Source organism: Notamacropus eugenii, chromosome 3, assembly GCF_028372415.1.
Source record: "Notamacropus eugenii isolate mMacEug1 chromosome 3, mMacEug1.pri_v2, whole genome shotgun sequence".
In the NCBI taxonomy this organism is placed as follows: Eukaryota; Metazoa; Chordata; class Mammalia; order Diprotodontia; family Macropodidae; genus Notamacropus; species Notamacropus eugenii.
In genome coordinates this window covers 89,486,676-89,511,253 of record NC_092874.1, presented here as the reverse complement: position 1 = coordinate 89,511,253, position 24,578 = coordinate 89,486,676, and the positions used below count along the sequence as shown (strand labels likewise).

General features: G+C 38.4%; 1 pseudogene; it reads right to left on the bottom strand.

The window, feature by feature from the left end:
• Nucleotides 1–12,557: 12,557 nt before the first annotated feature.
• Nucleotides 12,558–13,353, bottom strand: LOC140531185 (large ribosomal subunit protein uL2-like; annotated as a pseudogene).
• Nucleotides 13,354–24,578: the final 11,225 nt, after the last annotated feature.

Here is a 24,578-nt window from a genome sequence, read left to right as displayed (position 1 = left end):
AGAGATATAAGGTGATTTGCCTAGGGCCACATAGGTGCTTAAGTAATGGAGCTGACATTTGAACTCAGATCTTCTAACTTTAATACCAGTGCTCTTTCCATTCTATCAGACACTACCCCCTAGTTCTCTGGAGATAGATTTGTTCCTTTGTGACACTACTACTATGTTTTCTGCTAGGGCATCAATCACAGGTTTGAGAATAAGATGTTATCCAAACACGATTTATGTCTTAATTGTCTCAGAAACTTGGCATTGTAATTGAAGAATTTAAAGGTCAAAGAACTTTGTTTCCCCTTATTTAAACAATCAAGAGACAACTCAGAGATTGATGGAAATACATTTTTTCCCTTTGTAGGCAAAGACATCAAGCTGACAGCGCTTTTCATGTATTGCTCTCTCTCTCTCTCTCTCTCTCTTCTGAGTAGCATGCCCTCCCTCTTCTATATGATTAATAACAACACTTCACTATATTTGTATAGCATTTTGACTTTCATTAGTGACCCTGTATTGGGTAATTGGTACAACCAATGTACAGAACAACTTGAACCCATACTAGAAAAAAATCACTAAACTTTATATAACTTTTGATTCAGTGACACCGCCCTGGGGTCATACTGCTCCTTCCTTTCCTTCTCTAGCTTCAGGAAGACAAGGAGAAAGGGGAAGGTCCAATTTATAGGGGAAAAAGAGGATAGCAGCACTTTTTACGGCTGCCAAGAATTAACATTAAACTAGGTATCTATCATTTGGGAAATAGTTGAACAAACAGTAATAGATGAATGTAATATAATATTATTGGACCAAGAGAAATGACTAATATAGAGAAGTCAGATAAACTTTGGAAGACTTGTATGAACTGACACAGAGCCAAAGAAGCAGAATCAGGAGAACACTTGAACCAATGATTACAATAATGTAAAAGAAAATAATGCTGAAAGTCATCAAAATTCTAATCAATATAATCTTGACCTCAGGGACTGATGAAGGAGAGGTGATGGAAAATAGGAACAGAGTGAGGCATACCTTGTCAGACATAGCCAATATGTTAGTTTACATGACTACATTTTTTTTTCTTTTTGGAGGCAATTGGGATTAAATGATATGCCTAGGATCACATAGCTAGTAAGCATCTGAGGTCGAATTTGAACTCAAGTCCTCCTGATCCCAGCACCAGTGCTCTATCTACTGCGCCACTTAGCTGTCCCATAACTACATTTCTTCATTACAAGAGAAGGCTTTTTTAGGGTAGTGGGGATCATTTTAGAACTGATAAAATGATTTTATAAAACTACTTTTTAAAAAATATATCTCATTTCATTTGATATAGCTAATCTTGAGAAGCATGAAGAAAAGGTATTATCCCCATTTGACAGATGAGAAAACTAAAGGCCCTCAGAATCTTAATTTGATTAGGATCACAGAATTAACTGAAAAGCCAGGTATACAGAAAACCCAGGTCTCCTAATTGCCAGCCCCAGGCTCTTTGCCCTATTCTATACTTCCAACAAATCAGGTAAGGAAGTGGCAGTTGAGATGTAAAATTATACTCTCTGCTGAGACTGCAAAGTCTTTGCAAAGAGACAAGGTGAGATAAAACTACGGTGCAGGTCCCAGGAAACTGGACCTATATCACTTCCTGATTTTGCTCTGTTTCCAAAGTAGTGATTTTTGGATAATGAGGACTAAGGCTTAAATTTCATCTAACCAACAATATTCATTAAACTATCTTGTTTTATCTCTTTGTGGATGGGGGATGAAGTTAAAGGGAACTAATCACAATATAGGTGCCCATTGTTCTTTCTCAGGTATTTCCTGAAATGGTGCTACTATAGTCTTGGAAGAATAAGGGAAAGGGAAACGACTGGTCTCTCCTTAAAATCCTGCTGTAGGGGCTCATAGTATGTTTGGAGGTGATCACAGAAAATAAGAAACTCTTCAATAAGATTCCATTACCTCATAAGGCAATATGCAATACAAACAATAAATTTAATAAGAAGAATACATCCTTTACATAGCAGTGAATACTTTTTCTTTTATTGGAGGGTGGGGAGGTCCTAGGTTTTGGACCTGTGATTTCATAGGCATAAGGAATTCCCCTACCAATGCAGATCACTAACCTGTCTGTAACTCAGCCTTGGAAAGTTGCCTGGGGCACTGAGAAGTTAAGGGACTTACTCAGGGTCACACTGCCAGTTGTGAAAAGGTGGGACTGATCCCGCGTCTTCCTGACTCCAGGTGAATAACCACGTTCCTGTCAGTAGATATTATAAACTGACAGTTAACTTGTCAGCAATGACCAGTCATTGTAATTATGTGTTAAAAATGACCGTGTATTGGTGGATTCATATGGGACTGTAACAGCAAGTTCAAATATGACTACAGTTTTGTTAAAGCAATCAGTACTGCAGGAGTACTTCACCTTGGGGTGAATTGTGCAAACCCCAGTTTGACTATCTACAAAGTCCCAGGGAGATCATTCTCTTGTGAGAGGCATGATTGACAATGTGACAACAAACATTTTTGCTCCCAGAGATCCCTAGGGGCTGGGTCTGCTCCTCACCTCTGCTCATATATGCTTTTTTCACCAGCCAGTGAAGCTCTAATTAAGATAGAGCTTTGTACAATGCATTTCCATTTAAATTTTCTTAACCTGCCTTTATGTTAAGAGGTTTACTTTTATTTTGTAAGCTGGATATGAGTTAAATTCATAAATTAATGCATATAGGGTTGGATATGGGTATGGGTGTTTCTTAGTTAATAGTTCATTGCTAGCTAAGATTTCTTTTTTTGAAATTATATTTTACTTTTTCAATCAGCAAAAATCTGCCTTCTTACCCTTGTCCCTCAACCCCAACTGAGAACAAAAGAAAAGCAAAACCCATTACAAACATGTATGGTCAAGCAAAATAAATTTCTGCACTGGCCATTCCACCTGCCCCCCCCTCAAAAAAATGTCATTCTATAGTCTGAGTTTCTCATCTGTCTCCTAAGAGGTGGCTAGCATGTTTCATCATTAGTCCTTTGGAATTTTGGTTGATCATTATTGCTAGCTTACCAGCAATACTTCAGACAGACAGTGATTCAGACACACTATCCATTAGTGCAGATCAGAATCCATCCATGCCATCTCATCCTGTGAAATTCTTGTCAATAGTTTCCCATACCTATTGCAAAGAAGACTTGAGGCTCTTGAGACATGTCCTGCTCAGTCCCTTTAAGGTTTTGTGGGGCTCCCTACATAACAAAATACTTATAGCAGCACTTTCAGTGTTAGCAAAGAACTAGAAATAAAGTGGGCACCCACTGATTGATGAATAGCTAAACCAATTATGAACTGTGCTGTGAGAAATGATGAATATGTAGAATCATGGAAAAACTGCTATGATAGATACATAGTGAGACAAGCAGAGCCAAGAAAACAATATACACAATGACTACCATAAGTGGAAAGAACAACAACCATAAAATAATCAAAACTGAATATTGTGAAATTATACAAACAAATCTTTATAATCAAAGGAGAACTGTGGGAAGACACCTCCCTGTCCCCATTCTTCTGCAGAGGTGGGAGATAGGGGGTGGGAACGGTCTGTTAGTGCGGAATCTTGCATATAACATCAGCGGTTTTTTTTCCTTTGTGTAGATTGCTTTTGTTGCATTTCTTCCTTCTTAAAAAAAATCTTTGTTATAAAGGATGGCTTTCTGGGAAGGGGAAGGAGAAGGATATGGGGGAAATGTAGAAGATATACAAACAAAGATATCAATAAAAATCTGTTTTTAAAACGATTTTGTGGATATCAGAGCATGAGTTGGGCTTATTGCTGCTCATTCTCATTGCATGACTAATGCACCTCCTTGTCCACTGATCCCTGTCCTTCATGTCATCTTTTACATCACATCTTTTTGAGTTTTAATGAAGCTTTCTATTTTTACACGTCACTTTTTTATATTTTCTTCTCCTCCATTAAGCCCTCCCTTGTTACAAAGAAAAGATTATATCTGACCATACACTGTGGTACTTTTTGCATATGTCATCATTGGAATATGTAATATATCTCTTGGTGAACAAATTCAGTGACTTTTTTTTTCAACCCTCATTGTCCTTGACTTCCCTGAAGCTTTACCACAGTCTTCCCCTTGATAGTCTCTCCTATCTAGGATTTTAGGATGCTACTCTATCCTGATTTTCCTTCTATCTGTATGACCACTCCTTCTCTTCCTCATTTGCTAGCTCCTCCTCAAGATCATACCCTTTAACCATAGGTGTCCCTCAGGGTCTTCTCCTGGGTCCTCTTCTCTTCTCCCTTTATACTACTTCACTTGGTGATCTCATCAGCTCCCATGGATTTAATTACCACCTTTATGCTAATGAATCTCAAATCAATCTTTCCTGCTCCAATCTCTCTGCTGACCTCCAACCAATTACCTTTCAGACAACTCCAACTGGATGTTCAGTGGACATCTTAAACTAAATATATCCAAAGCAGAATTCTTACTTTCCCCCCTAAACCCTGATCCCCTTCCCTTTCTACCTTCTCTGTCACTGTAGAGGGAAAGAACATCCTCCTAGTACTTTAGACTCACAACCTGGGAATCATTCTCAACCCCTCAGTACCTCACCCACCATCTCTAGTCTGTTGCCAAGGCCTGTCAATTTCATCTTTGCAATATCTCTCAAATATGCTGACAGTGCCACAACACTGGCACAGATCCTCATCTTCTCATGCCTAGATTACTACAATAGCTGCTGGTGTGTCTGCCTACTCCAAGTCTCTCCCCACTCTAATCCATTCTCCATTCAGCTTCTAGAGTGAGTTTTCTAAACTGCAGATCCAACCACGTCATCCTACCTCCCACCTCAACTCAATAAACTCCAGGATCAAATATAAATTACCCTGTTTGGCATTCACTGGCCTTCATAATTTAGTTCCCTCTCACCTTTCCAATTTTCTTATACTTTACTCCCTGACTCTTACTATTAAATCCAGTGATACTGCCCTCCTGGCTATCCACAAACAAGATACTCCATCTCTCAGCTTTGGGCATTTTCCCTGGTGGTCCCCCATGCCTGGAATGCTCTCCCTCCTCATCTCCAACCATCTTTCTTGGTTTCCTTTAAGTTCTAACTAAAATTTCATCTTCTCACAGAAAGCCTTCCTTAAGGGTTCTTAATTCCAGTGCCTTCCCCTTCTTAATTGTTTCCTATTTATCCTGTAGATCGCTTGTTTTGTACATATTTGTTTAGTTAGTCTCTCCTAGCAGATTGTGAACTTCTTGAAGCAAGTCACTGTCTTTTGTCTCTTTTTATATCTCTAGCACTTAGTACAATGCCTGACACATAGTAGACACTTAGTAAATGTGGTCTGATTGATTATACTTGAAGACATTTGCAATTGCTTTCAGAAAATCTATGAAACAGTCCGCTGACTAATAAACATATGAAAATCATTATCACATCTCTGATTAGCTCTAATCTCTCCCTCTTCTGTTCTTGCATATTTAACATCTTGGCTTAATTTTGATAGAGATGTTTTCAGCACATCAAAAGATAATGTTGTGAGGCTGTAAAACATAATAACAGAGATCTCTAGACTGCAAGCTGGGAGAGCTCAATTCTAGCTCTAGCTCAGACACTAACAAATAAGTAACAATGATTTTCTTGCTTTTTTTTGAAATATGGATTAAATGGAAATATGTTTTGCATGATTTCACATGTATAATTGATATCATATTGCTTGCCTTCTCAGTGAGTGGGGAAGGGGGTGGGAGGGAGGGAAAGGATTTGGAACTCAAAATTTAAAAAGAAAAGAATGTAATAAGTAAATAATAAGCTTTTTTTAAAAAAAATCATCCAGTAACTGAAGCACTAGAAAAATAACTCAAAGTGGAAACTCTTATAAAGGGCCCCAGAATCAGAATATTGGAGTAGGAAGAAACCTAAAAGATCTTCTAGTCCTACTCTTTCCTCATGCAGATGAAGAAACTGTGGCTTGGAGGGGATAGGTGACTTGTTTAAGGTCACACAGGTAGCTTGACCAAGCTATTCCAAGGATTCATACAAAGTAGCTAATAGCAAATGATCAATACTATTCTCCTGCCTTTCCATTGATTGCACTTCTCCTTAAGACCCCATAATCTTCTAGGACAACAGTTCCTAGAACTTGGACTCTCATCAAGGAAAAGAACTTAGTGGTTTTAGAGAGCCACCCCTGATATTCTGGTAAATCCTCTATCCACTCAAAGACCATACTGACGTTCAGCCTTACAATACTACCCTGAGGACTTGGAATTCTTCTGGACTAGAGATCTAATTTAAGCATATTGCTAGAAAGGGGCAAACTTCTTCCTATCACACTTTCAAAATTCAACCCTCTCACAATCACAAAGGCAGAATGTAGGGTCTTTTTCTTCCTGCATGCCCAAGCTTGGACGCCACTGTGATTCTTCTAGCTTTGGGGACTATTCCAGGAGTGAGGAGTTGTTCAGAAATTTCAATTCTCTCACCAGAAAGCTGGATTTCAGGACTCTCCTTCCCTGCCTTTTCTTCTCTCTAGAAGGTAGGGTTTAGGAATCTCTGCCACTCAGGACCCATCTCATCCCCTCAGCTACCACATAGTAGAGAGCTTGTTATGTTTCTGCCACTACTTCTCCAGGGTCTCAAAGTCCGAGAGCTCTCTATAGACTTCTCTGGGACTAAAGGGAAAAACAGTTTTATACCAAGGTGCAGATGCTCCACTAGGGACCACAGTCTACTCTTAAGTTCTGACCTATACTCAGAAGGGAGGAAAGGGAAAAAGACCCTGTCAGCTTCCTTTTATACAATGAGGTGACTGATCTAATATCACTTGACCAACTTATTCCCAATTCCTGAGATCCAACCTCCATGAGGTGCCAACATTAATAGGAATATGTCTTCAAAACCCCAAACAAATGCTTCCCTTCCTGTAAGCTCATGAGGATGATCAGGGAACTTCCCTGATCAATACTACCCCTCCCAGAGAAAAAAGCAAAATTACATTTTGTTTAGTAACAGAAGTACTTTTCCACTACAGTCCTACTCCACTGTCCAATGTGAACATGGAGGTGACTTCTCATGATTTCTCAAAGACTATGACAATGGCAAGTACTACCAACTCATCTACATTCATAGTGGCTTGTCACCTGGAAGGGACACAGGTGATCAAGTTTTTGGTCATGATCACTCATTAGGATTGTTGATTAAGGAGTAGAGGGGATTGCTATCTATTTCAGTGAAGGCAATACATTCACCTATGAAATCATGGGTCTTTAAAAATGAGTAAGAAAGAGAAATATTCCATTTTCCCATTTTCAGCTAGAAACCTCCCAGTTCTGCACTTTCCCCAGTGTCAACAGAAGAATTAGCAATGCCTATCCTTCTCCAATAGTTTCAGAGCCAACCAGGCTCCTGTATCAGCTGCTAGTTTCCAGCTAGAGAGTCTTAGGATAAAGAACAAAGCCATAGCTAGGGTGGAAAAACTTTGACTTTTTGCCAAAATTTAGAGGACAGCTGAAAGCCCTTGTAATCTTTTATTAGGAAGAAATACCTGAGTGTGGCACCTGGTTAGCCAGAGTAATAGGAACCATCCCCATTCTTCCTGGTGAGGGCTTTCTCAGGTCAACTGCCTTGTTCCCTCTCCTAGCAGTAGCCTCTTCAGCAACACTCTTATGATTTCCTGCCCAAGGGATAAAAATCATAGGTCAATGTCAAATGGGTCTCTCCCTCACCAAGAAGTCTTTTGTCCATGGTCTGAGATCTCTACATTCCTCCTCCTCAACTTAATTAATTTTAAAATGTTGATACGAAGACATCTTTTTGTGCTGCATGCTTCATGACATGTTTTGTGATGCATGTTATAACTCTGGAAAGTAGCCCATCTATGTCCACTGCTAACTATATCCAACGTCAAGCCTGTTGGGGCATGAGGACAGTTGGATAGGAAAATGCTAAGGCCCCTAGAAAGAACTGTGACCTGGATACTACATAAAAAAACCACAGACTGAAATAACAGTATTCACCTTTCCCGAGAAATGGATAGTTTCCAACAAGAGAAGATAAATAGGGAAGACATAAGGTGAAGAGATTGTTTCTAATAAAGGTGGCAAAGCATTGCACTAAGGGGTGGCAATTCAATTCTCCCATTTACAAACATGCCCCATGCTATGATGGATTTGGGAGGTGGGTGTCCTTCTATGACATTCCCTCTCCTTTTCGTTCTCTGCTCTCTCAAGGCAACATCCACTTTTGGGGCTGCATGCCCAGGGCAATAGGACCTTCTGCATAGTGTACCTACATCCTATCCCTGGGAATGATGGGGGAGTGGGAGAGGAAAGGAGTGATTCCCGCTCCTCCTCTTCCACAAAATGTGTGTAATGATGCCAAAGGCATTGTTGAGTATGTTTATGTTGTTCCCTCCCAGGAACTGCACCATGGCAACTTAGGCTTGATCTCTGGAATGCCTTTCCACACACCCCCTTTCCCTCTTCCCTCTCACTGCTTATTAGATTTTTATTTAAAATGTTTATTAAAATTCCAGAAACTATCTCTCTTCAGCCTTCGTTATGAAGACTTCATTTTTCCCCTGTACATATTCATATTTAAGTAGGGCACTGGGCCCGAGGGTTGAATACTCTGTTAACAGCATGGAACTTTGAAAACGTGTGTCCAGATCACTGTTAAAGGTAGGAGCATACCTGAAACTGCCTAATAGTCATCTGTTTCTATCATCCTGTAAGAAGAGATTCAAAGATAATAAGATTTATTCACAGAGTATTTACTCTACTGTTGCAAACATAAATATGTAAATGGCAAAATCTTAGACTGAGAATTACCTACTACAGCTTTCAAGTCTAACAATATTCTCTGCACTCTAAACATAGGCTGACAGGGTAAAAAAAAAAATGGTACAGCTGTGGTCCTAAGAATCAAACCTATGGACGATTATTTAATGAGAAGGAATGATGCTGCAAAAAACCAGCAGATTATTCTAAGGTAACAAAGATTTCCCCCCCCCCCCAAAAAAAAAGAAAAGAGAAGCTGCTTTTGTCATATCCCACTTACCAGCCTTGACCCCCACCCCCATCCCATCTCCCACAGGAGGGATATGACCAGAGCTGTTCAATAAATAATTAGAGGTCAGGTCTAGGTTTAGAGAAGAGAGAAGGGACAAAGGAAATAGAAACAGTGCTTTTCAATCACAAAATACTAGTGTTGATTAGATTTTTTTTTCCTACCTTCTTCGCAAAGAAGAGGATGGGAGTGGGAGGCATGGGGTGGGGGTATGTGTGTGTATGGATGTGGGTGTGGGTATGGATGTGTGTTACATTAAAAATAAAATAAGTAGCTCCATTTTTTTTAATCCATCATTTTGTGAAGTTAAGTTTCAACTCTATGTAAGTCAACTGATTTTGGAGATTGCACAAGTTCACTCCCCACTACTCTTGATCACAAGATTTTACCACCGACCCTCACCTGAGTACCTCCCTATTCGCTGCACCAATAAGAAATCAGATGTCTTAATCTCTATATTCTGTTTTTCACTCACTCTAAACTGTATATTAACTGGGGAGAAACCAGGGTTTGGGCACTCTTGTGCTACCAAGAGCCTGGGGCCTGATTTATTTATTGCATGCCCTCCTGAATAAATCACTTGTCTGATAAAACTTGGTTTCTTTATTTCATTGTAATAGGGGAAGATTTAAAAAAAAAAAAAAAGTGAACATAATTGTTCTCCAAAATGGATTAGTTCACAGTTTCATCAACAGTGCATTAGTGTCCCAATTTGTCCACATTCCCTCTGTTTGTCAATTTTCCCTTCTATCGTTTTAGCCAGTCTGAAAGGTGTGAGATGGTAGCTCAAAGTTGTTTTAATTTGCATTTTTCTAGAGAGTCAATAATTATATAGCACATTTTTGACAAGACTACATTGACTTCTTCATCCAAGTTCATATCTTTTGACCATTTATCAATTGGGGAGTAACTCAATTCTTATAAATTTGACAAATTTCTATATATATTTGAGGTGAGACCTTTTTCCTGTCTATAAAAATTTCCCCCAGTTTTCTGCATTCTTTTTAATTTTGGCTACAATGGTTTTATTTGTACAAAACCTTTTTAATTTAATATAATCAAAATTAACCATTTTATATATCACAATCCTATCTTCTTATTAATGAAACTCTTATATTCATAAATTCTTCTGCTATCCCTATATCTTACAGGCAATTTATTCCATGTTCTTCTAATTTATTTATCTCTCCCTTTTCCCCTAGGTCACATATCCATTTTGATCTTATTTTGGTAAATGATGTAAGATATTGGTGTATACCTAGTTTCTGCCAGACTGCATTCCATTTTTTTCCCAACAAGTTTTGTCAAATAATGAATTCTTATCCCAAAAGCTTAAATCTTAGTATTTGTAAAACATAAGGTTATTATAATCATTTACTACTGTGTATTGTATGTCTACTCTGCTCCACTGATCCACCTATTTCTTACTCAGTTTCAGACAGTTTTGATAATTACTGCCTTACAATATAGTTTAAAATCTGGTACTACTAGATCTTCCTTTACATTTTTTTCATTAATTCCTATGATATTCTTGATCTTGGGTTCTTCCAAGTGAATTTTGTTATTATTTTTCTAGCTCAAAATAATTTTTTTGGTAATTCAATTGGAATGGCATTGAATAAGTAGATTGGTTTAAGTAGAACTGTCATTTTTATTTTATTGGCTCTGCTCACCCATGAACAATTAATATTTCTTCAACTATTTAAATCTGACTTTATATAAAAATGTTCTATAATTATGTTATGTAGTTTCTGGGTTTGTCTTAGCAGATACACTCCTAAATATTTTATGCTGTTATTTTAAATGAGGTATTTCTTACTACGTCTTCTTTCAGGGTTTTGTTGGTGACATAGAGAAATGCTGATGATTTGTGTGGGTTTATTTTGTATCCTACAACTGCAATCCTCATAATTTATTTTGTATCCTGCAACTTTGCCAAAATTCCACTAGTTTTCCACTAGTTTTTTAGTTGAATCTCCAGGATTTTCTGAGCATATAATACCATCTGCAAAAGAGATAGTTTTATTACCTCATTGCCTATTCTGATTAATTCCATTTCTTTTTCTTCTCTTATTGCTAGCATTTCTAATATAATATTGAATACTATTGGTAATAATGAGTATCCTTGTCTCACTTCTTATCTTATTTGGAAGGCTTCTAGATAAGCCTGTTACAAAAAATTCTTGCTGATGATTTCAAGTAAGTGCTTATCATTTTAAGGAAAAATCCACTCATACCTATCCTTTCAAGTGTTTAAATAGGAATAAGTGCTGTATTTTGTCAAAAACTTTTTCTGAATCTATTGATATAATCATATTTTTGTTATTTTTGTTATTGATACATAATCAGTTATTTAAATATTTGTCCTTATATTAAACCACCCCTGCCTTCTGGTATAAATCCCACTTGGTCACAATGTATAATATTTATGATATATTGCTGTAGTCTCCTAGCTAGTATTTTATTTAGGGTTTTTGCATCAATATTCATTAGTGAAATTGGTTTATAATTTTCTTCTGTTGTTGCTCTTCCTGGTTTAGGTGTCAGCACCATATTTGTTTCATAAAAGAAGTTTGTTGTCACATTTTTATTATTGTCTTTAATAAAAGTATTGTTTCTACACCTTGTTCTTTAAACCCACTCCTTCTTTAAGGTTAGGTCATTTAGTCTCCAATTAATTTTAATATATTTTTCATGATCCCTTATTAAATATATTTTTATTGCATTGTACTCTGAAAAGGATGCATTTAATACTTCTGCTTTTCTGTACTGAACTATAAAGTTTTTATGTCTTAATATTTGGTCAATTTTTGTAAAAGTATCATGTACTGCTGAGAAAAAGGTATATTACTTTCTATTCCAATTCAGTTCTTTCCATATAGCTATCATATTTAGTTTATCTAAGATTCCACTCATCTTCTTGATTTCTTTCTTATTTATTTTTTGGTTTGATGTATCTAGCTCTGTGAGGGGAAAGTTTAAGTCCCCCACTATTATAGTTCTGGTATCTATTTCATATTTCTATTTATATATCTATTATATATTATATTAGATATATATTCATATGTGTATTTCATATTTCTATTTAATTTTTCTGTTTTTTTAATTGTCTTTTAATTAAATAAATATTCTTTTTTTTTTCCTTACCAGATTCGGATTTACTGTTATCCTTGGTTGCAAACCCTGCTCCTTTGGTCTTCAGAATGTACATGCCTTTCTGTCTTTTAATGTAGAAGCTGCTAAATCTTATGTCATTCTGACTGTAGCTACAATATTTAAATTGTTTCCTTCTAGTTATACATAGTATTTACTCCTTGACCTGAGAGTTTCAAAAATTAGCTATAATGTTCCTGTGAGTTTTCATATTGGGATCTTTTTTGAGACAATAATCAGTGCATTTCTATGATTTCTTTTCTTTTTTTTTTTTTTTACAATTCCCAAATAATTTTTATTGTTGGGTTTCTGTACTTTAGTTCTCCTTCTCCTGTACCGTCACAGCCTTGGTACCCCAGAGTCGACCAGTATGCCAGGCAGCGGTGTCCAGCTGGGGCATTTCTCCAAATGGTGGATGGTTTTCCAATATGCTGGTGATTACCTCCTCTGAAGGGATGTTCCACAGGATTCATGGCCATACCCCAGATACGAGGCCAGCAGTTTCTCTTGGCCATGTATTTGTGGTAGGCATGACCTGCCTTAAGGATGGGCTTATCAATATGACCTCCTCCAGCAACAACACCAACCACAGCTCTGTTTGCAGAGGAGATCACTTTCTTAGAGCTTATAGGTAACTTCACCCATGTTTTCTTGGTTTCAGGGTTATGGGAAATCACTGTGGCATAGTTTCCAGATGCACAGGCAAGCTTACCCCAGTCCCCAGGCTTTTTTTCAAGACAGCACACTGTGGTCCTTTCAGGCACGGTGCCTAGGAGGACACTGCCAATGTTGAGCTGAGCTTTCTTACCACAGTACACAAGCTGGCTGGTATGGATGCCTTTAGCAGCAATGAACAACTCTGTCCTCTTTTTAAATTGATAAGGATCCTGGAAAGATACTTTTGCAAGAGGAGCCCCTTGGCCTGGATCATGGATTATGTCCTTTGAGATGCCCTTAACGTAGGCATGCCTCTTGATGAAGTCGACAGCCTGTAGCTTGGCCGCCCCTTTCCTGTACTTCATGTGAGCATGGAAGAAAGAGTTCGCACTCTTCCTCTGACCACAGATCATTCAACCCATTTCTCATGGTCTGGCTTGGGACTTGCTAGAAAGAAGAAGTCGGCCTCTCAACAGCGTTATCTATGATTTCTTTATGATTATGATTTTACTCTCTATTTCTAAAACTTCAGCAATCTTCCTTAATAATTTCTTGAAATATATTGTTTAGACTTGTCTTTTTTTTTTAAATCATGACTTTCAGGTAGCCCAACAAATCTTAGATTTTCTCTCCTTAATCTGTTTTCCAGGTCAGTTGTTTTTGTAATGAGATATTTTATGGTCTCTTCTATTTTTTCATTCTTTTGATTTTGCTTTATTATTTCTTGCTGTCTTATGAGTTCATTAGCTTCCCCTTGCCCAATTCTAATTCATAAAGAGTTATTTTCTTCTATAGGTTTTTGGATCTCTTTTTCCTTGGCTGAATTTCTTTTCTTAATTTTCTTGATATTCTTGTTTTACTCTTTCCCCCCTAATACTTCTTTTAAAGCATTTACAATATAGACCACAAACCAATTTTTTTTTAACATTAACCAACTGAGACACAAATAATAACCATGTATGCTAACTTTACAAATCCTTGACCTAATTGTCTCCACACTATTACTAAGAATTGGAGGACCCTAACTTATTGTTGCTGATCTAAAGTCCTAAGCCTAATAGCTTAATTTTAGACTTAACCTCAGATGTTCCCCTACCAACAATCTATAATTTAATAGATCTGGTATTAAGCTTACAAATCTTTTGACTATAGAAAATTGCCACTAAGAGTAGGGACATTGCAGAGAAATGATATCTCTCCAACTTTATGTCTGTTCCAGGCAAGAGTAGATTGTCAACTTGCATTCAGTGAGGTTTCAAGTCTGCCAGATGTCAGTGGGGGGAAAGTGAGTCAGCAGAATCCTACCTCAACTGAGGCTGAACAGCCGCTCTCCCACTCTTCCCATGAGATCACTTTTTGCAGTTCATACCACCATCTTACAGGCTTACTGGCATCATGGATTGGAGGCTCAGACCACCTTTCTTGCTATCTATACCTGGAGTTAGACTCAGAAGAGCAGTTGGTTAATAGTCCCACAGCATCTTAAAATAGCAAGTTCCAATAAGCAGGTTTTAGATATGACTATAATTTCACATTGGCTAAGGAACATCTTTTGAGACAAGTTTTAAGTGGCTTACATTCCTTTCTATACCTGTTCTAGTTCCTGCTTAAATAACAATTATAAAATCAAATTTACCATTAACTTTTCATTCAATGCCAAATTTTACCTGAGGTTACCTGACTCTAGGAAACTGACTAAAATTCATTTCCCCAAACTAAAGATGTCTCTGATTTAGTCTCAGTAATTAATTCAGTCAATTGTTTTAATACTAATTGCTTTGTAACATCACTTTGTAACATGTCCAATTTTTCTCCCCATCTCTCCTCTCCCCCCATTCCCTAATACCTTGCATTCTGATTACCCCTTCCCTCAATAAGCCCTCCCTTCTATCACACCCCACCCTTTCCTTATCCCCATTTTCTCTCTTTTCTTGTAGGGCAAGATAAATTTCTATACCCCATTACCTGTGTTTCTTATTTGCTAGTTATATGCAACAATAATTCTCAATATTCATTTCTAATACTTTGAATTCCAACTTCTCTCCCTCCCCCCCACCCATCCCCACTGAAAAGATAAGGAAATCAATACAGACGTGTGTTGTTTTCCAAAAGACTTCCAGAATAATCATGTTGTGTAATACTAATTATATTGCCCTCTATCCTACTCTATCACCCCCTTATTTTTTTATTCCCTCATTTGACCTTGTCCCTTCTCAAAAGTGTTTATTTCTAGTTACTCCTTTCTCCCATTTGCCCTCCCTTATATCATTCCCCTCACTCCACTTGTTGCCTATTCCCCTACTTTCCTATAGTGTAAGATAGATTTTCATATCAAATTTAGTGAGCATGTTATTCCCTCCTTAAGCCACATGTGGAGAAAGTAGCTTCACTTTTCCCCTCTCTCCTTCTCCCTTTTCTCCTCCATTGAACAAGATTTTCTTTATCTCTTTTATGAGTTATAGCCTGCCCCATTCCATTTCTCCCTTTCTCCTCCCAGTATTTTCCTCCCTCACTCCTTAATTTTTATTTTTTTGTAGATATCATCTCTTCTGATTCAACACAGCCTGTACTCTGTGTGTGTGAGTGTGTGTGTACAATCCCTCCACCTACCCAAATACTGATAAAAGTCTCAAGAGTTATAAATATTTTCTTTCCATGTAGGAATGTAAATGGTTCAATTTTACTAAGTCCCTTATGATTTCTCTTCCCTGTTTACTTTTTCATGCTTCTCTTGATTTTTGTGTTTGAAAGGCAAATTTTCTCTTCAGTTCTGATCTTTTCATCATGAATGCTTGAAAGTCCTTTATATCATTGAATGACTATTTATTCCCTTGAAATATTATACTCAGTTTTTCTGGGTAGGTGATTCTTGGTTTTAATCCTAGTTCCTTTGACTTCTGGATTATCCTATTCCAAGCCCTTTGATCCCTTAATGTTGAAGCTGCCAGATCCTGTGATATCCTGATTTTATTTCCACAATACTCAAATTGTTTTTTTCAAGCTGCTTGACCTGGGAACTCTGAAATTTGGCCACAATATTTCTAGGAGTTTCTCTCTTTGGGTCTCTTTCAGGAGGTGATCAGTGAATTCTTTCAATATTTATTTTGCCCTATGGTTCTGGAATATCAGGACAGTCTTCCTTGATAATTTCATGGAAGATAATGTCTAGGCTCTTTGTTGATCATGGCTTTCAGGTAGTCCCATAATTTTTAAGTTGTCTCTCCTGGATCTATTTTCCAGGTCAGTTGTTTTTCCAATGAGATGTTTCACATTATCTTCTATTTTTTCAACCTTTTGGTTTTGTTTTTTAACTGCTTGGTTTATCTCATAGTCATTCATTTTCCTGAACTCAATTTTCTCTTTCAAAGAACTATTTTGTTCAGTGAGCTTTTGAACCTTCTCCTCCATTTGGCTAATTCTGCTTTTTAAAGCCTTTTTCTCCTCATTGGCTTTTTGGACCTCTTTTTCCAACTGAGTTAGCCTCTTTTTAAAGGTGTTATTTTCCTCAGCAATTTTTTTGGTTCTCCTTCAACAAGCTTCTGACTCTCTTTTCAAGTTCTTCTATTGCCTTAGGCTAGTTTAAGTTCACTTTGGAGGCACTGGAGGCAGGGGCCTTGACTTCCTGTGACAGTATACCTTGTTCTTCCTCATCTGAAAGGATGGGAGGAGACACCTGTTCACCAAGAAAGTAACCTTCTATGGTCTTATTTTTTTTTCCTTTTTGGGCTTTTTCCCAACTTGATTTCTGAATCCTTTGTCAAGAGGATGGTCCTATTGCCTCTCCTCTCCCCAGTATTATGTTCAAGGTTGAGATTCCACTCAGCTGCTCAATTCCCCAGGGCTGTGGGAGAAGCACTAGAGTATATGTGTCTTTCTACTCCACCCTCTTGGCTCCTCCCCCGCATTTTACATTTTTTAAGCTTTAGAAGTAGATGTTTTGACTTCACTGTCTTCTTCTGAGTTTGAACCCTAATCTTCTCCATCACCACAGTAGCAAACTGTGGTTGGGGTCTTTCTCTTTTGTTTACTGTTTTTTTAGCAGCCATTTCTTGGCTTATGTTAGAGTTAAGCTCTAGTATGGAAGTATGGGGGATAATGTCTCAGACTTCAGACTTTTTCTTGCTGTTAGTTTCTGAGCTCTATCCAGGTGGCTGACCTCAGGTACTCCTCTCTGCCCCTGAGCTATGACCAGGGACCCTGGCAACACTGTCACCACAAACACTCTTACTCCCTGATGTCCCTCCAGTGGATGCAAGCTTCAGCTCACCCCCTGCCTTGAAACCAGAACCAAGGATCTGCTCTCCTGTAAGTGACCATAGCCAGTAGAGCTCCTATGCAACTATACTACTAGCATGTCCTCAATACTCCTTGCCCACAGCCACAGGCATAGCATCTATGCACCTGAGTCCCATGTCCAGTGCCAGCCAGTAAAGAGCACTGCAGTCAGTCTTCCCCTTTTCAGTTGCCTGACCCCTACACTTTTCATGGGGCTAAAGTACCTGCAACTGAGGCTGCCAACACAGCTGCCCCTAAGGGCTTGTTGTTTGTTGACTGGGTTTGTTGATTCAATACTGGAGGTATTTGCACTTCAATCAGGTCAGACTTTGACCCTGGGGATCTCAGGTCTTTCCTAACATCCTCCCAAGTTGTTTAAGGCTGAACAACTGTTTTATTCCCACTTTTAATTATGTCTGCCACAGTAAAGTTCACTTTAAGGCATTACTTCAAATTATTTATTTGGAAATTTGGGAGAGCCAGGTAATCTTCTGCTTTATTTTGCTATCTTCCCAGAATCCCTTCTTATTTGCAATTTCTTTGACATGAATTCCCCTTCCCAACTCAATGCCTTTGCACTGTCTGCCATGCCTGAATGTTTTCCCCTCTCACTTGCACCTCTTAGCTTTTTCTTTTCTTTTCCTTTCTTTTCTTTTTCGGCTCCCTTCAAGACTCAACTCACTTTGCAACTTCTGTGGAACACCTTTCCAAGTCACCTCCTTCCCCCACCTCCACAATCTCTCAGCTTCTCTCTGATATTACTTTCCATATACTCTCTCTATATCTTACACATGATTGGAGTTCAGGAAAGAAATTAGGGCTGTATACATATAGATCTAGGTATCATCAGTATAGATATAATAACTGTACCTATGGGAGCTGATGAGATCTCCAACAATATGGAAAAGGAAAAAAAAGACCCCTCTGCAGCCCACATGACAAGTGATCATAAAGCCTTTGCTTAAAGACCTTTGGTGAAGGGGGCTGGGGGGACTCATTACTTCCCAAAGCAACCATTCTGCTTTTGGTTAGTCCTATGAAATTTTCCTGATATCAAACCTAAAATTGCAACTTCTACCCATAGCTTTGAGTTCTATTCCCAGTTGCCAAGTAGAATAAGTCTAATTCTTCTACTTAATGACAATCCCTTCAAAAACTTGAAGAAAGTTGTCATGTACCCCCTAAATCATCTCCTCTCTAGGCTAAATGTCCCCATTTCTTTCAACTAACCCACATACAGCAAAAACATGAATCCCTTCACCATCTATTTGCCCTCCTCTGAATGCTCTCCCTCTAAGCTTTCCTAAAATGAGATGCCCAGAATGGAACATGATATTTTAAAGTGATATAGTAGAGCAGTGTACAACAGGACTGTCACTGCATAAAAAAACTTAATATTTTCTTTTCCCCCAATTACATGAAAAACAATTTTAAACATTTGTTTTTTTAAAAAATTTTGAGTTCCAAATTCCAAATTCTCCCCTTACCTCTCTCCTCTTGCCCCACCCCCTGCATTGAGAAGGCAGGCAATTTTATATAGGTTATCCATGTACAATCATGCAAAACATATTTCCATGATAGCCATGTTGTGAAAGAAAACACTGATAAAAATAAACAAACAAGAAAAATAAAGAAAGTAAAGAGAAGGTATGCTTCAATATGCATTCAGACTCCATCGGTTCCTTCTCTGGAGATGGTTTAGCATTTCTCGTCATAAATCCTTCAAATTTGTCTTGGATCATTGTATTGTTCAGAATAACTAATTCATTCACAGTAGATCATCATGCAACATTGCTGTTTCTTTATACATTGTTCTCCTGGTTCTACTCATTTTACTTTGCATCAGTTCATGTAAGTCTTTTCAGGTTTTTCTGAGAGCACCCTGCTTGTCATTTCTTATAGCACAATAGTCTTCCATCACAATCATATACAATCACTTGTTCAGACATTCCCCAGTGGATGGATATTCCCTCAATTTCCAATTCTTTGCCACCTCAAAGAGTTGTTAGAAATATTTTTTACATAGGTCCTTTTCTTTTTCTTATATATAGCTATATATCTTTGGGATACATACCTAGTAGTGGTGTTGATTGCTTTGGATTTATAACACTTGGGTCATAGTTCTAAATGGCTCTAGAGAATGGTTGAATCAGTATATTCTTTCACCAACAGCTATGACTGCCTTCTTCCTAGTTTGTATGCCTCTCTTAATGTAGCCTAAGACTGCATTAGCTTCTCAGCTGCCGTACTATACTGTTGACTCACAATGAGCTTGCTGCCTACTAAGACATCTAGGGATATTTTTCAGGCAAACTACTCTCCTGTCTAGTCATACCTCTCCCATCTTATATTTGTAAAAACTGACTTTTTAAAATCTAACTACTTTCTTGTAGAGGGTGGGAGACAAGGATTCAGACCTGTGATTTTATCAGTGTAGTGAACTTTGAGAGCAGGAATTCCTTCCAATGAAGTAGATGGGCAACTCCTTAGGAATAGATAATCTCTAGAGAACTGCTTAAACCACTGAGGATTACATCACTTGCCTATAGTCACATAGACAATATAAAGAATGTAACCTTTGAGAACCAAGGACTGTTCTCATTTTTGTCTTTGTAACCCTAAGGTCTGGCACAATGCCGGTATGTTTGCAACAGATCTGTAGTTCACTGCTAGTGATAAATGCTGGTGGGTAAATTCCCTCTCCCATTGCAGATCCACAACTACCTCTTGAGAGATTACATTTACCTCTATTAAATTTAATCTTATTAGATTTGGTACAACTTTGTAGCCTACTGAGATACATTTGGATCCTGACTCTGTTTTCCAACATGTTAGCTTTTCCTCCAAGCTTTGTGTTATCTGAAAATTTGATAAGTGTACCATGTAGGTCTGTATCCAAATCATTGATAAAAGTGTTAAATGGTGCAAGGCCAAGTACTGATACCTGGAGGTGCAAGCTGAATGAACAAATACGATAAATGTAACTAAGCAGAACTGTTTATTCCTCAGACATAAATATATGCTACTTTTCTATATAAAAAGTTCCTAACTCATCAACGACTCCAGCAACTGACAAGCTAGCTATCATATATTTCTCCTCCTCTTTCCCCCTAAATTCCCTGGGAAAGGCATCTATATCTTTGCCTCCAATTTCTTTCCTCTCACTCTTTTCTAAATTCTCTGTAATTTGGCTTTCAGCTTCATCATTCAGTTGAACCTGCCCTCTCCAAGTCACCAGTGATCTCTTAATTGCTCAAACTAATGACCTTTTCTCAATGCTTATTCTTGTTGGCTCCTCTGCGAGGTTCACCACACCTTCTCTTCCTAGATATTTGCACCTCTCTAGGTTTTTGTGACACTGTTCCTCTTTGTCTAACTATGCTTCAGTCTCCTTGGCTGGCTCTGTATTCATAGGTATCTAACTATGTCTGTTTCCCAAGGCTCTGCCCTGAGCTTTCTTTCCTTCCCCCTCTACATAATGATGGTTGGAGATCTCATTAGCTCCCATGGGTTCAATTATTATATCTATACTGATGACGCCCAGATCTATCCATACAGCCCCAAACTCTTTCCTGAACTTCAATCTCTTATCACCAACTGCTTTTTGAACTTCTTGAACTGGATATCATGTAAGCATCTTCAAATTAATGTGTCTAAAACAGAACTCATCTTTACCCTCTCCTCTTCTAAAGTTCCCTATTAACATGGAGGACACCATTCTCTCAGTAATTCAAGTGCACAACCTCAGTGTCATCTTCTACCTCTCTCACACTCACTCATACATCCCTTTTATTGCCAAGTTTTGTCTTTTCTGTCCTCACAATATCTCTCTTTTACTTTCCCTTCTCTCCACTAACACAGTAGCTACCCTAGAACAGGCTGTTATCACTTCATGCCCAGACTATTTTAATTTCTTGCCTATTGGCTTCCCTGTCTCAAATCTCTCTCCACTCCAGTCTGTACTATACTCAGTATCTAAAGTGATAGCACAGGTCTGAACATGGCACTGCCCTAATCAACAAACTTCAGCGGTTACCTACAGGATCAAATGTAAAATCTTGTTTGCTATTTAAAGCCCTTCACAACATAGTCTCTTCTTAGTTTGCAAAGCTTCTTACAAGCTACCCTTTCCATTTCTCTACAGTTCAGTGACGCAGGCCTATTTGCTGTTTCTCGTACCTGACGCACCATATCTGGATTCAAAGCTTAGTGTTTGGGAGGCTTCAAAGGAAAGTATGGGAGAGTAAAGGTATTAGAATGACTACCAAACCAAAGGTCTACAGAGTTGTTGTGCTGACCTCATTGTTGTACGACTGTGAAACATGGACAATCTACCAGCACCATGCCAGGAAACTGAATCACTTCCATTTGAATTGTCTTAGGAAGATTCTGAAGATCACCTAGAAGGATACCATACCAGACACTGAGGGTCTTACTCGAACTAAACTGCTAAGCATTCAAACTCTGCTTCAGAAAGTGCAACTCCAAAGGGCTGGCCACATTGTTCCAATGCAAAACTTACGCTTACCAAAAAGACTGTTTTATGAAGAACTCACAGAAGGCAGGCGATCACATGGTGGTCAGAAAAAACGATACAAGGACACTCTCAAGGTCTCTCTCAAGAACTTTGGAATTGATTGTGGGACATGGGAGACACTGGCACAGGACCACTCAGCATGGCATGCCCACATCAGAAAGGGTGCTGTGCTCTATGAGCAAAGCAGAATTGAAACAGCTCAAAGGAAATGCAGGATGTACAAATTTAGAGTATCCACCCCAAATGTTCACGTGGACTATCTGTGCCCAACCTGTGGTAGAGCATTCTGAGCTCGTCCTGATCTGATCAGCCACAGTTGGACACACTGAAACTTGACTTTATCATACTGATGTCATTTTGGTCTTCTTCAAGAAAAAAGGACAACAATTACCACTTGGTACCCTGTTCTTGAAATGCTCTCCTTTACCTCTGCCTACTGGCTTCCCTTGTTTTCTATAAGACAGGTCAAATCCTGCCTTCTGCAGTGAATCTTTCCAGCTTTCCCTGCTTACATAGGTATTATATAGTATTGACAGAAACACATTCTTTTCAGGTCACTGCAAAGTTCTCCATTCTCTCTATATTTACTTGAATCAGGATTTATAGTTCTTTGCCTTCTTTTTTAGTAGCTCTCTTAGCTAAACCTTATGGTTAACTAATGAGGCAAACTATCTATTTACAATAAATAAATCAACAAGCATTTATTAAGCACCTCTCTGGGTCAAGAAGGGAACAATGTGATTGGCAAAGAAAAGAAATTAGCCATGCTGCTGGGGACTTTAAATGATTAAGCCCTGGATGAATTTCAGCAGCCCTAAAGTAAGAGAGATTGGAAGCCAGGAGCTGCCTGGGGAGGAGACCTCTGCAGGAAGGAAGAAGGGAATTTCTCTTCCATCTCCCCACCCAGAGGAGACACGTCATGTAGTAGTAAGCAGAGACACATACTTCAGGCAGATATAGATTAAGAAAAGCATTCATCCAAAAAAGGAAACGGTTTCTAGGAGTGTACCTCCTGGCTGCAGAAAAGAGAGTCAGACTATAGAGAAGAGCAGACACTAAGAACAGGTGAAACACTGCACCCATATCAGCAAAGAAAGGACTTCCTGGACCTACAAGACCAGGAGTTATGAGATGACTTTACCACATGTGAATCCTACATGTGTCTTGCAAATATTCTTCTCCAAAGTTAAGCCCACTCTTTCTATGGACACTATGCATATTTGAGACAGTGAATTCCAGTGTGAGGAGGGAAATGTTTTATAACTAATCATCTTTCTATGCCATGTAAAATGTCTTTACTAAAGTAAAAGTCTTTACTCTTAGTAAAGAGTGAGTCTGCTGACTGATTATTAATGGAAAGTATACCACTGAGGGGTGGAAGGTGGGGGCTTCTAACAGATAGTTTTAGCAATACAAGTCTATAGGGTTGCCCTTGGAACCGAGGTAGCAGTCACTTTCTGGAGACTCCACCCACGAGTGTGAGTCCATGTTGGGGGAGTGGTCCAGAGAGAGTGAATAACAGGTAAAGAGAAAGTATACTAGATACCAGGTGAGTTCTAGCCTCATTTCACTTTGCCTTTGATCTATAGATATCTCATTTTGATTCCTTATCCAGTAAACTCTGTCCCTACTAGGGAGTGGGGATTATTTCATTTAGCTGATAAGAGCCATGGACACAAGATGAAATCGAATTATTTAATAAGTTCAACTGTTCTCATTTTACCTTGTTGCTGAACTGCAGGTATCTCTCTTTCTCTCAACTTGTCTTAACATTCAATTCTCTGTACTTGGAAACAATTCCTGGCTTGATGTAAGGAATCTCCTCTACAATGCCCCCAGCAAGTGGTTGTCTACTATTTGTTTTGGGGGCTGTCATTTCCACACTATGTAAGTACTAATGAATATCCATATAGGCATATATGGCTGTAAAAATACAAACTCACTTTGGTTGTTTCTTCATATATCCCAAAGGGTTTTGAAAACTACAAAATTAAAGTCACAAAGTACCTAAGTATGTGACTTTAATAACAAAAGAAAGCCACGAAGAGGGGAATATAGGAGAGGAATTGAAACATGTAGACACTCAGTGACACATAGGATTCCCACGTCTCTGCTATGCTCCTGTTCATCAAAACACCGGATGTAAGAATCTCCATGTTGCTCATTGTTAAAAAGACAACTGAAAGGTAACTTTTATCAAGGCTTCTTCAAGGTATTAGCTTGAGTTATCTCAACAATTAACTTTCTAATCATCTACAGTTTTAACATGAGACCTCTTCATCATTACCACAAAACATCTCATAAGCAGTCTATCAGCTCAAACAAGGAATCTAATCAATAAAACGAGATCATAGTTAGACACTGTATCTATTCAGTTACATGGCTTCAGTCTGAATGCTTAGAAATTAAAGAGGCTATTTTCTACTCACTGATATGTTCTATGAGAGGAATCTTCTACACCTTTTCATCATGCTCCCCTTTTCTGGAGTTCCTTCTTTCTCATCCACCTTTGCCTCCTCTGGAAAGCCCACCATGACTTTTCTACATCTTACTGAGCACTCTTCCTGACCTCCTTCAGGTTTTATAATCTCTACCAGACAATTTAGCTCTCAGTCACACGCTGTTTTGCACTGGTTGTTATTACTTGATTTGTTTTAATATTATTTCCCTGACTTCTTATCCCTCACCATACCTAGAGTACCATTATTATTCACATGCTATTTACATGTAATTCACATGGTGGGTGACCAAGAAATGCTAATTAATCAATTGATATACTGAGTTGCAGAATGCATCCCTTAGCCTCTCTGCTGTTGGCAAGTGTACACCTACTATGAGGTTGCTAACATCCACTTCCCTCCCTCTGCT